Raw genomic sequence first — 13,042 nt, forward strand, 5'->3', positions numbered from 1 at the left:
CTCAACCTTGTAACTACAGAAAACAGCTCAAATGCATTCTAGGAAACAGACTCATGTCTTGAAGACCATGGAAGAGATCTCTGGAAGACTATTTTAAAACAAATTCAGACACACACATTCTCATTTTCTATATGAAAGCACAGGATAGGTAACAGCTAACCCTCAACAGAGTTGAGAAAGAGGCAGTGATCCCTGTTCAGACCTTCTAGGCAACTGGCACATAATGAATACAGCATTAATAGCATTTATATCTTGAGAAGCAGAAGTCAACCCCAATCTCATTCACATTATTTCACAAAGACCACCAGAAGCCTCATTCCAGTCATCTCACATTTGAACCACCACACACTTGGAAGAGCCTCACAACAATAACAAAGCAATCTAACAATAGTTGAGAATTTTAAATGGCCTATGTCTCCCCATTGACAGGACCAAATACTACCCAAGTCAATTCCTATTGCATTAAAGTGTTCCACAAAATTTTTGTAAAAGCAAGCAGGATATTTTTTAGAAAAAACGTTACATAACTTTGTTCTCAAACTGTTCACTGCAATAAACATTCAAAGACTTGTGATTCATTTTTCCTTGATGAATTCAGATCACTGAGAAGCATGTTTAAAGAACTGATTTTAAGAACAGTTGTTCTTGGTATTTTTCCTATCTATTAAATTGCATTAGAGTGAGTATTCTAGCCAAGTAAGATACTTAACGCATCTTTAATATTTAAAAATTCCTATGAAACTTTCTAAACTTCACAGCTGAACAAAATCATTCACAGTTCAGAAGCTTGAATAATGCTGTACTAGAATCATAGCCTCCAAGATTATTCAAAAGTATTATATCCACACGTATGAAATAAGAAATGCTGCACATGCAAGAAAGTCACACACAGTGAAAATGCCTTTATGTGTACTTAAAACATCAAAACACATTTGACTGATTCTATATTACCTTGCCACAGTGTAAAAGCTCTAGGAAATGGCAAAAAAGCCTCGCAGAATTAGTATTGCAAACCTAGTAATTTTCTTCAACAATGACTGGTAAACATTACATGCTAAAGATAACACAATTTGCCTTCAGTTACAAAAAGRAAAGACAGTGTTTCTACAAATAATGCCATTCACTGATTTTTGCGGCCAAAAGAACAAATGTGCTAAGAGTGTAAGGAGCAGTTTTTCCAGTTTAGAAAATAAGAATTCACAGAGACTTGGCATGTTCTTTTGTGTATACCTAGATTTTTCCTGCAAGGAAAAGACTGGCATTTCTAAAATAAATAAAAATCATTTTAAGTGTTCTTTGCAGAAAAGGGACTGAGTTTTGGAAATTAGATTTTGAGTTGGAATTTAAAGCTAGTTCTTCAAAACCTGGTTTAACAATAAAATTTTAAAGACAAGATTTAATCTCCTGCTAAGAGATTACAAATATTATTTAGCACTCACTTTTTCAACACAAAGCATTCAAGTTGCATAAGAATATTTATCAGCACTACATATCACAGTAAAGTTACTTGCAATTGAAAGTTTAAAGACAAAAGGCAAAGGTTTTTAGTTTATTTATATTTAGAAACTTCCAAAAGTTTGAAAAGGATATCATTTCCATCTTCTGGCTTTCACATATTAAAATACTTAAAACAAGCATTCAAGAAAAAAAAATCAGCATACATCTTCGAATTTGAGTTTCAGTTCATTTTAAATGCACTGCCTATTCATTCACGCATTTAAAGTGTGTAAAAAGGAAACTAAGAAACTCAAGCCTAAGTGAATTTTCAATTCCCTTTATATAAAAAGTTTAAGAGTACAGTCTCTAGATAACAGCATTTAATATTACTCAGTTGTGTTTCAGCAGCTCATGTAGCACAACTTCAGCTGTAATCATGAGCAACACTGTTGGAAAAGAAGTCTGTATAAATACGCATTTTATTACAACCTGACTGGTCTTTGGCATACATAAGATTATTAAAAAAATAAAGTCCCAACACACACAAAAAAACAAAACCAAACCAAGCACACTTAAGCAAAGCTTATTTACATTCAGCATTCAGCTTAAAACTTGATTTTACATAAATGATTCACTGTACCACTTACTCAACCTTAGGCTGATTGCTTTCATGGGCACTTTCCTATGGTATAAGTTTTGTGCTGCTGACAAAGATCTATCCTTGTCCCATGTTCCCCCAGTCACTCACCCTGACCCACCCATTCTATTCACRAAACCAGGTGCTGAGTTTAAGGTTTACGCAGCCGCAAACTCACTTCCATCCCGTCTTCCCCAAGAAACTGTTTCTTGCTGGACCAGGGAACCATCTCAGGTCACAGGACTATCTCATAAATCATGCCAACATAGAACAGGCAGCAAGAACAAACAGGTGAGGATCAGGGAAAGAACCTGATTTCCCCTTATGGTAGCAGCAGAGACTTTTGGTAGTTTTGAAGTTAATTGCTTTATCAGAATGATTAGAAGTGGCAACAAGTTTCTGAGCTAGTTAAACTAGTCACAAGATGTAATGTTACCACAAGAGGAATAAGCAAGTACACATTTAACAAAAACAAACAAACAAACAAAAAAAAAAAATCAAACTCTTGATGAAGTCCAAGACCCTGAAAGAGGCAAAACAAATTTTTCTCTGCTTATGCATAAGCAGTAGGCACACAAGTAATCAAAAATAGTTTAATTTGTGCATTTGGGGACATAAATCAAACCCACTTAATATCACTGAAATCTGGTTGCAAGTCACATGACCAAAGASTTAGTAAGTAGGTAAAACCTAGCTAGAGGATTAAGCAGTCAAGAAAGAAGTTGTAACACTTCTGAAAAAAATATTCATTACTTGTTTGAATTAACAACTTTAAAGCAAATGTTCTGTGAAATGTCAATGATCCAATAGCTCATGTACTGGATAGACACTAACTGGCATCTACTGCAGACCACTAAAGCACACTAACAAACACAGAACAATCAGCTCCTTCAGCAGCAAGCTGTAACGCAGAGAATGCTGCATTATTGTGGGCACTTCAGTCCCAGTCACATACATTTAATGTTTCATTTTTATCAGTTTTGAAATTTGCATGGAATTTTACAAACATTATAGATGACAATGTCCAACTATAAGAACACATTGCATCCAATAAAAAGAATTTCACATCTATTTCATCTCAGAAAAGAATGGATACTAGAAGTAAAAGAGTGATTACTTGTAAGCAAGTCATGAGTTTATTCAGGCTGTCTCTAGCTTCAACTGAAATATRCTGGCAATCTGAAAGTAATACTAGCTGGAAGTCATGCAAGATTTTAATAGCTGCCCCAAAACCACAATCAGAAAAAAAAAAACAGTAACTACAGATATACAATTATATGTGAATTGTAAAAGAAGGGAAGTTCCCAATACTGGAAATCCTGCTTAACCAACCCAATAGCCTTCTAGGATGGAATGACTGCCTGGGTAGATGAGGGGAGACCAGTGGATGTTGTGTACCTTGACTTCAGCAAGGCTTTTGACTCTGTCTCCCACAACATCCTCCTACATAAGCTCAGGAAGCGTGGGTTAGACGAATGGACAGTGAGGTGGACTGAGAACTGGCTGAAATGCAGAGCTCAGAGGGTCGTCATCAGTGGCGTGGAGTCTAGTTGGAGGCCTGTGGCTAGTGGCATCCCCCAGGGCTCAATACTGGGTCCCATCCTGTTCAAGATCTTCATCAATGACCTGGATGAGGGGACAGAGTGCCTCCTCAGCAAGTTTGCTGATGATCCCAAGCTGGGAGGAGTGGCTCATACACCTGAGGGCTCTGCTGCCATTCAGAGAGACCTGGACAGGCTGGAGAACTTGGCGGAGAGGAACCTCATGAGGTTCAACAAGGGCAAGTGCAGAGTCCTGCACCTAGRGAAAAATAACTCTAGGCACCAGTACAGGCTGGGGGCTGACCTGCTGGAAAACAGCTCTGCAGAGAAGGACCTGGGAGTGCCGGTGGATGACAAATTGACCATGAGCCAGCAATGTGCCCTTGTGGCCAGGAAGGGCAATGGTGTCCTGGGGTGTATTGGGAAGACTGTTGCCAGCAGGTGGAGGGAGGTGATCCTGCCCCTCTACTCAGCCCTGGGGAGGCCTCATCTCAAKTACTGKGTCCAKTTCTGGGCTCCCCAGTGCAAGAGAGACATTGAGCTACTGGAGCGTCTCCAGCGTAGGGCTACGAAGATGATCAGAGGGCTGGAGCATCTGCCCTATGAGGAACGGCTGTGAAAGCTGGGCCTCTTCAGCCTGGGGAAGAGAAGACTGAAGGGGGATCTTATCAATGTGTACAAGCGCCTGAAGGGAGGGTGTGAAGGGGACGGAGCCAAACTCTTTTCAGTTGTCCTGTGTGACAGGACAAGAGGCAATGGGCAGAAACTGAACCACAGGAAGTTCCACCTGAACGTGAGGGGGAATTTCTTCACTGTGAGAGTGACAGAGCCCTGGACCAGGTTGCCCAGAGAGGTTGTGGAGTCTCCTTCTCTGGAGATCTTCAAGGCCTGCCTGGTGTAACTCTGTGTAACATGCTTTAGGTGATTCTGCTGAGCAGAGGGGTTGGACTAGATCTCCAGAGGTCCCTTCCACCCTTACTGATTCTGTGAATGTAACAGAAGCTAGGAATGACAAATTGATGAAGGGAAGCAGAAAGTTTGCAGACGTTCTAGTGGTAGAGCTGAATATATTTAAAGCTCCTTTATTGTTCTTGTTATAATAATAGCATTGCTGTTAAGGTTGTTAATACATCAACAATTTAACGTAGTAACAGAAGATTCATGAGTGATGACATATTTAAGAGGTACAAAAATTTGGTTGTATCAGAGTGAAACAGTTTTCCCCTCAAACCAGAGATCAAAAGGACATAGGAATCACAACAATCACAGCATGATCAAACTATACTGTCGTTCAGTAATTTTAAAATACCACCTAGGAGGCTCTGTTTACCATCAACATTAACTTTTAGGAGTTCTGAACCATCAGAAACTTTTTAAGGTTCTGAAATAATGCAGAAGTTCCAGAAGACTAGAGGAATGAAAAAAATTATGTCAAATCAGTATTTTAAAAGGAACAGAATTATATAATTCTGTTATATATTAGTTACATTTCAACTAAAAATTTCCAACTAAAATGGCACAAGTAATATAAGAAACCACTTAACAAGGATAACAAGCTGATGATAACAAAAACAATATATAATTAAGGAGAAAAATCAATACAAACAGCTTAATGGCATCCTGTTTTCACAAGGTCAATCTTAATGATTATGACAATGCTGATAAAGTGTTTTAGCACAGCATTCAACTTGCCATCACAAAATATTTGTATTAGAAGATAATGATACAAGCTCAGTCTGACATTAAACACTCAAAATACAGAATCAAGAAATATTATGAAGCAGATATTTATCTAGTGAGATGCTGCTGAGCTATTTAACATTACCACTGGTAACCTTGAAAAAGACCAAGACTCATGACTATCTGCTGCACAAGTGATTTAAGAAAAAGGCTGAGAAAGTAATAAATAGCAGAATCATTGCAAATAATATTTGGACTGCTGGTTGAAGTGAGCACAAGCTAACAACATTCACTTGGAATTCATACTGGACTGAACTATGACAAGTAGATTTAACTTTTCTGTCTTATAAAGATGACCTACTATTTTAAGCAGCAAGTTTGAAGAAGAATTCTTAAGTTCAGAGGAATACTCAGCTGAATATGCTTATGCAGTTCTAGGGTACATACAAGGTACTGCACGGTAGGCAGCTAGAAGGATATTTATATTATACAATCAAAGAGGGTATCCTGTTTCAGACAGCAGGACTAGTCAGTTATTTGGACAATTAACAGGGTTGGGAACGATGCTAAATTCATTCTACTTCCTAAAAGGGGAGTTTTGTTTTGTAGCTATTTCTTAAATTCTAATAGGCATTAATTCAAAGAAGTCCCATGGCTTGTCTTTTTCAGCTCAGACCAGATGATTGCAAATTGTTCCTTCTTGGATTAAAATCAATCAATAATTCTTTTGTATTTGTGATGTGTACTATTACTAACCGAATGATGAAATTATTGSTTTAAATTTTTAAGAGCAGTAATGGTTAAAAACTGTTTACGTGAAATATTATCTCTTTGGATTTCTACAGAATGTCAATATGTGCTCCACAGATTAAAAAGCGCCTAATAGTTGAAGCTCTCTCTGAGACATGTTCCTGATGTTATACCCAAGAGAAGACGACAAAAAAACATAGCAAAATAGAAAATTCATTCCAAATTTGCAAACATTTTTACCTACCCTGCAGGTCACAGAAGAATGATACCTCTCCTTACAGCATCTTAAAAAACAAACAAAAACAAAAAAACAGAAAACCCTCACAAACAAGTCATATCTTAAGCATCTATTACACCAAAAAGGTTAACTTAAATTAACTACAGCCAGTTTGGCTGGTATCAGCTACAACTAGCATAACTTAAAACTTACTGTTTCTGAGAGAACAATTCGCACTTTTTTTGGATGACCAACTTTGCGATCTAACCCACAACGTAAGAGCCTCCTCTTACTGATATAGATGCCACCTTCCCATTAATATACACTTGAAAATAACTGTCCTTCAAGATTTAAGGCATTTTGCTCCTAAATTCTGGAAATATCTTGGTTCTGACTCCAGTTGCACACTTATTAGAAAGTAAATATTAGCAACAGACTACTGAAACAATTCTGCTGGGATATAGTAGTATCTCTGGAGTGTCTCAGAGAGTAGACCTGCAGAAGAGATCTATGTATTTTTCCCTTCGAGCTTGAAATTAACTCTGAAAACTGTCAGCCACATTTTTTTTTGATTGAAGATAGAAAGAATAGGCACAGTTTGGAGTAAAGAATATCAAATTTAACAGGAAAGCACTACGCTGGAAAGTTCTTAGAGCTGCCATCAAATTCCTTCCCAGGCTTTCAACAATACAGTAACAGTACAGAACAGGCTTCATTTTCTGTTCATTTAGGACTCAGTTCGCTAGGATAATATGACAGTTTCCTTTGGAAAGTGGTACTTGTGATTCATAGGTTATTAGTTGACCATACTTTATCCATATAGGTTGGTCATACCTCCTTCCAATTAAACTAGCTTTAAAAAAGACAAAAACTCAGCTCAAGGCAAGAACAGCCCACTAGGGCTAACTAAAACTAGAACTAAAAGTTCACTAGAGCAAAAGACCTGCTAGTGGAAAGCAGCCTGGGAAATGAGAAAAAAACAAACAAAAAAAAAACAAAACAAAAAAAAAAAACAAACAACTTTCTCCTTTCTCCCCTTCTCCCTTCCTGTTCCTATACATATGAAAAACGCACACAAAAAAATATTACAACATGGAAAAAGGAAGCAGATTATACACACTTAAACAGGATTGTAGTAAAATATACTCAACTTAGTGTCAACTAACAAAAACACTAGCAGCCTACCATACTAGTGGGCCAATGCTGACAACCAAAGATACGGTAATATTGCCACTTGTAGGCACAGAAGTTTCCATGAAATTTAAGTGCTCAAAAGAGAAATAGCTAACTGCTTGATTTCTTTATTTTTCACTGTATTTGCATCTGAATAAGAATGACAGCAATCTTAATATGAATCTTACGACCCTCCTAATACACAAACGTTAAACAAAATTTAAGGGAAATAGTAATCCAGTTTCAATCCTACAGCTAAAACAGAGTGTTCATGTTTTGAAATGGAACTGACAGCTCAACACAGCAAGAACTTAGGAAAGCCCTTCAATTACATTCACCCTAAAGCTTATCCAACCTGTGTGTTTAAACTAAATGTTACTGTACACTGACCAGTTTAGATTACTTTGGGTAAACAACTAAGTTTTGAAGCTTTTGTAACTTCTGTAACTATTAAGGTTCTCTCTGCATCCCCTTAAAACTTTGCAAAAAAATGCTTTTTTTAAAAAAAAAAAATCAAGGACTAAGAAAACTAACAAGCCTGTAAGTTGATTTGATCCTGTGTGATCATGTGGCCTCATCAAAAATGAAGAGTTGCTTTTACATACCTATACCTGTTTGTTGTAGAGTTATCATTTCTGTTAACGGAAGTGTTATTCCATCCAGCAGTGATTCAGATATTTGTCAGTTTGACAATAAAATATCTATTAAGGTAAAGGACCAGAGGTTTAAGTCAAACCAGAAAGATGTCTGCTTGTCCTATGACTCAGACCAGATGATTTATTGAAATCTGTAATTCACATTTCACCCTTTAAAATTAACATGTTAAAGATATTGACTCCCCGCTTTATTTTAAGCTCAAAAAGAGACTATAACCTTAAAAGAGTAATAAACAATGGCTATGCATTTGCTATTGACAACAAATAAAAGTCTTATTTCAATATTCACCTACCATTTTATGCTAATTAAGTTTTGTGCAAACTGAAAGTTGTTTTTGGAACATAGCAGCTCTGGCTATGTCCAGAACACAGAGAATGAGAYGCTAGTCATCAAAGAACCCTGTCAGACCTTTTAAGAGCCCAGTTAATATGTATCTTTTGTTGTTATGATCATAAAATTGCAATGCATCAGCCTAACATGTAATAAAGAAGCATTAATCACCATACCCAATCCCCTCCCCACAGATGAGTACTACTTATACTACTTACATACAAAGACAATATTATGAGATACAAAGAATATTACACTTCCGCAAACAGACATTTCACAGTGAAGGTTTTAGTATTAGCAAACAATCCACTACTTTATAATCAAAAGCTGAGAGTTTGCAAGTACATAAATCACAACCGCTGTGAGAAAAAAAAGATACTTCAGACAAATGTGAACTCCTCTGAGTTCACAGCATCACTTAAAAATTGTAAACATAACACCTTATTCTCAAGGTATCTAATTTTATTCTGCATTACTAAGTTTGTGTCAGAAGATCTCATAAAAGCAAAAAAATAGCCTTTTTCGTTTCAGCAAACCTTTATTGAAACAACCGTTTAATAATGATTTAATATACTTCTCTCATCCTCTCCATTTTTTAGGATTACATTGTAATGTAGCTTATTATTCAGTGGTCCAGAGTATATGATGAAAGAGAAAGACTCTCTTAAGGTTTTGGGGGCTGTAGATGCTTTGGAATTCTTAGTTTAGAAGACAGTCCTACATAAGCAAAAAAGGGTTAATAATAGACATTGGCCCCAAACCAAACACTGCAAGATAAGGTTACCAATACTGTCAAAATATTTACAATACATTGTGTAGGCCAAGATATTTTTAAATATTTGTATATTCTAAAAAGCTGAACCAAACCACAATAAACTCAAAGCCTTAGAGACATTTTCTTTTAGCTTCAGAGCTCGTTACTGTGCAGTGTTACTCACAATATCCATGCTAACTTTATCCCTATTTACTAATTAGGGCTGGGTACCTTCTCAAATATTGACACATCCTGTCCACTAAGACTCACACAACTTGGCCACGGCACACCATCATACAGTGGCTCAAGCAGAATCACTCACACTCCGAAGAGTGTGCATCAAGACAGATTACACGTCAGCACCAGAGAAGTGTTGACTGTTCTCCTGCCTCAAGCAAGCAAGGTACCTTTAATGATAGCAGATGAAGGAATGACTTCCAAGTGTTGAGATAAACCTGATTATGACTGTAGACTGGGAACCAACCYTTTCCCCTCTCCGGAGTACAACAGCTTTTTTACCATCAACTTCAGATTGCTCTTCCCACACCCAGTGAGCCAACTAGCCAGGCAGCATTAATATTAAATACACCATTCCACCTAACCACAGACTCGAAATGTTTAGCTGTTTCATCTCAGAACAGTTACATCACTGTTATTTCCTGCTTTCTTCCTTTTCATGTTCCAGGAACAATTCATCATTATCTTAAGTCAAGCCAAAAATCAGTAACTTGGTTTTGTTGAAAGAAACAACCCCACTTTATGAAGTTTATTAGATTAAGGCAGAATTCAAATTAACCTCTATGCCACAAAAAAAAAAAAAAAAAAAAAATGTTCATCCCAGACTAGTCTTCAATTCAAGCATTAGATATAGAAGGCATTCAAAGTTTCAAGCAATCAGTAATTAATCTTAAAATTTCTAAGGAAAAAAAATATGAACCAACAATGCATCTAAAATGGTACTGACAATAATTAGTTTATAGGTATGTTTAAAACACATTCATAAAAAAAAAAAAAGGAAACTCAAGTCTGCATCTTCCATTCCTCTGGCTTACTGTAAGAGAATAAAATACAACTTTTCTAAATGTAGCAGCTGCAAGTCCTTAAAAAGTGTGTACCATCTCAGGAGCAGAAAACTACATTTTTAGCTAATTTATATTACTCCTACAGACTAATATAAGCACACTTACTCCTTGAGTAGCAGTGCCACTAAGCAGTTTCAAACTTTGCCATTGCTATAAGAGACAGAATGTGAGACTTCTGGGTTCACAGACTACCAYTTTAAGTCACACTAATCTTTAGGCTTAATTTAACCACAATTAGGGAAGCACAAAATTGCCATAAGGACATCTTTAAGAAAGTAGCTCGCTCAGCTCTAGCGAAACAAAAACTACTTCTTCCAATACAGGTTCACTGATTACAGAGTAGAACACTTCCGTAAAAAAAAAAGCAAAGCTTTCTTTTTGTCATGACAATCAGATACGTATTTTCTACAAGAGATCTCATTTGGTATCCAAGAATTATTTTGCAAATATCATTTCCTTTTATAAACCATTGTGTATAGCCAGACCTTGAGAACACAACTTCTCAAATCTACTGTTAAATTGTCCAAACATCTCAGTTGGTAAAAATAACACTTAATAACATTAAGTACTCTTCATATGAAAAAGGGAGATATCTACCATTAGAAAAAGATATATAATCTAGGCATTTTCTGAAATTATTACTTACAAACATTAATAGATCAAAATTTTGCCTAGAGTATCATGGCATAGTCACAAAGTCATATTACTATTAGGGTATTTCAAGAACTAAAAGAATAAAAAAAAGAAAATGTGTAAAAAAAAAATACACTACAAAGTAAAATGAATTTTTTGTTACAGAGTTAACTTGTGGAATACAGAAACCTAACTTTTTTTAAAAAAAAAGAATGCTGTAGATATTTTGTTAAAAAGTACCAAGATGTACGCAGCCCACGTCAAGCCCAATCATCATCATCATGTCAGCTCAATATTAACTACTGCTACACACACTCTTCAAAGCAAAATAAAACAAAATAGTAAAAAAGTCACTACAAAACAGTTTTGTCCATCAATCATTAATAAGTGATTTCATCACTAACTACACTTATGCCATACATCTTACTTTAAACTATGTAACTACAGAAGCTTGGAAGCACTGGTACACTCAATCACCAAGATAGGGTTAATAATACAGAGGACAAGGTAACACTTGCGCCCCTTTCCTGCTTTCCATTCCTGAGTTGTGGTGTTGAATGATCAGAGATCTCTAAAATGATGCTGCATTGGGCTAATTAGACATGCCCTATGTGCTAATACACGTTATCCTTTAAGCTGATTCAGTCATAATTGGTAGAATATACCCTATTATCTTTGAAGGCAAATTGCAAGTTTGACAATAAATAATTTCAGACACATACAGGCATGAAACAGCAAGCACATTATGCCTCAATGCAAGTAATCTCAGTATTCAAAAACAAAATTAAGAAATTTTGAATAAAACAGTTAAACTGCCTTAATTTTACCTCTCATCTTCAAGCAGAAATGCAAGACCCTGACACCCCCCCCCCCCCAAGAAAGCAATGAAGCACTGGTTTTATGCTGGTCATACAACAGTCAAAAGAGAATGACCTCCTTTTTGTTGCACTGAAGCCAGAATCTTCACTATGTGAAGATGTCACACACTGACAACATTTTCACCTTTTCGAAGTTGTGAGCTCAACAGCCCTATCCTTCAAAAAAAGGCTGAACAAACTCCAAAATTAAATTCAAAGTAGCAGAAGGGAAAGGGTCTTCCCACAGTGAGAGAAAAACTGTCACACTGGCAATCTTTCAAGTAATCTGTTGGGAGGTCATGAGGTGCAACAGAAGATAGAAGTGTCTAACACATCCTAAGTTTCATTTTTCACCAGTTTGGCTTGCAAACAGATAATCAAATTTAATAAAATAATTACAGGAGATGCAAGCAAGCATGTACTTGTTTTAAATTATCCTAGCTAAATCATAGTTTTAGTCAGAAAAATTGGGTTACCAACTGAGCATCTAAAACTGCAAGATTATAATTAGTTTTCAAATACATAGTTTAAAAAAGGACAGTGAAGGCCACTAGCAGCTTTCTGGTCTCCCTCATTGCTAAACCAAATGGATGAAGCCTCGAAAGACTAAGCCTACCAGCTCCTGAGTCACTTTAACCAGAAAGAGCCAAGCAACGGGTAAAGACGGATAGAGCAAGCCACACAGACACTGTAGATTCCCAGTCTTTCTCCAACCAGGTAGCTTCAATCTACATAAAGAGTCCTCTGTTTCTCACACAGATGTTCCACTTTGTGAGTAGAGGCGATTCTTTCTACCAGCCAAAAAAAAAAAAAAAAAAGAAGTGCAAGAGAGAAGGAGCTGACAAGACTAAGCAGCCTAACCTATCTGAGTCACTGCTGGTACTCAGTCAGGAGACGGTAAGCCGTTTAAACCTCACTTTCGCTCGCAGAAGAAACACCCCTCCCCGAAATCAGCATCGTTACCCTGCCAGCCCACAAGATTTAATAGGCAGCAGAAAACCCCACTCATTCAATTTTGGGACTTTCTTCCCCCCCCCCCCCAAGAAATAAAAAATAAAATAAATAAAGTCACCACCACCGAGTGGGTCACCGAACTTCCCCGAGCAGCAGCGAGCTCTTCCCTCCTACAGGAACTGAGCCTCCTCAGCCGGTGTCGTCATCCCCCGCAAGCCCCAGCCCTGCCCTGCTCCGCCAGGCGCCGCGCAAGGAGAGCTTCACCTTCCCCGCCGCCCGCCAGCGGGGAAACCCCCGCACGGCCCGCCTTCCCCCCACCCCGCACCCAGCAACCGCCCCC

General features: G+C 37.3%; 1 protein-coding gene across 5 annotated transcripts in view; it reads right to left on the reverse strand.

Moving 5' to 3' along the window:
- Window positions 1–13,042, reverse strand: part of PACSIN2 (protein kinase C and casein kinase substrate in neurons 2) — a 67,708-nt gene that overhangs the window by 54,134 nt on the left and 532 nt on the right. The window contains exon 2 of one of the 5 annotated variants that reach the window (XM_085324479.1): window positions 6,290–6,329. The exons of 2 other annotated variants lie outside the window; for them this stretch is intronic. The gene's annotated coding sequence lies outside the window, so the exon portion shown is untranslated. Of the gene's footprint in view, window positions 1–6,289; window positions 6,330–12,820; window positions 12,906–13,042 lie in introns of those variants that run through there. 2 more of the 5 variants (XM_085324480.1, XM_085324481.1) reach the window with 2 other exon arrangements.

The sequence above is a fragment of the Rhea americana genome, unplaced genomic scaffold, assembly GCF_003343005.1.
Source record: "Rhea americana isolate MKP2758 unplaced genomic scaffold, rheAme1 scaffold_91, whole genome shotgun sequence".
NCBI classification, from domain to species: Eukaryota; Metazoa; Chordata; class Aves; order Rheiformes; family Rheidae; genus Rhea; species Rhea americana.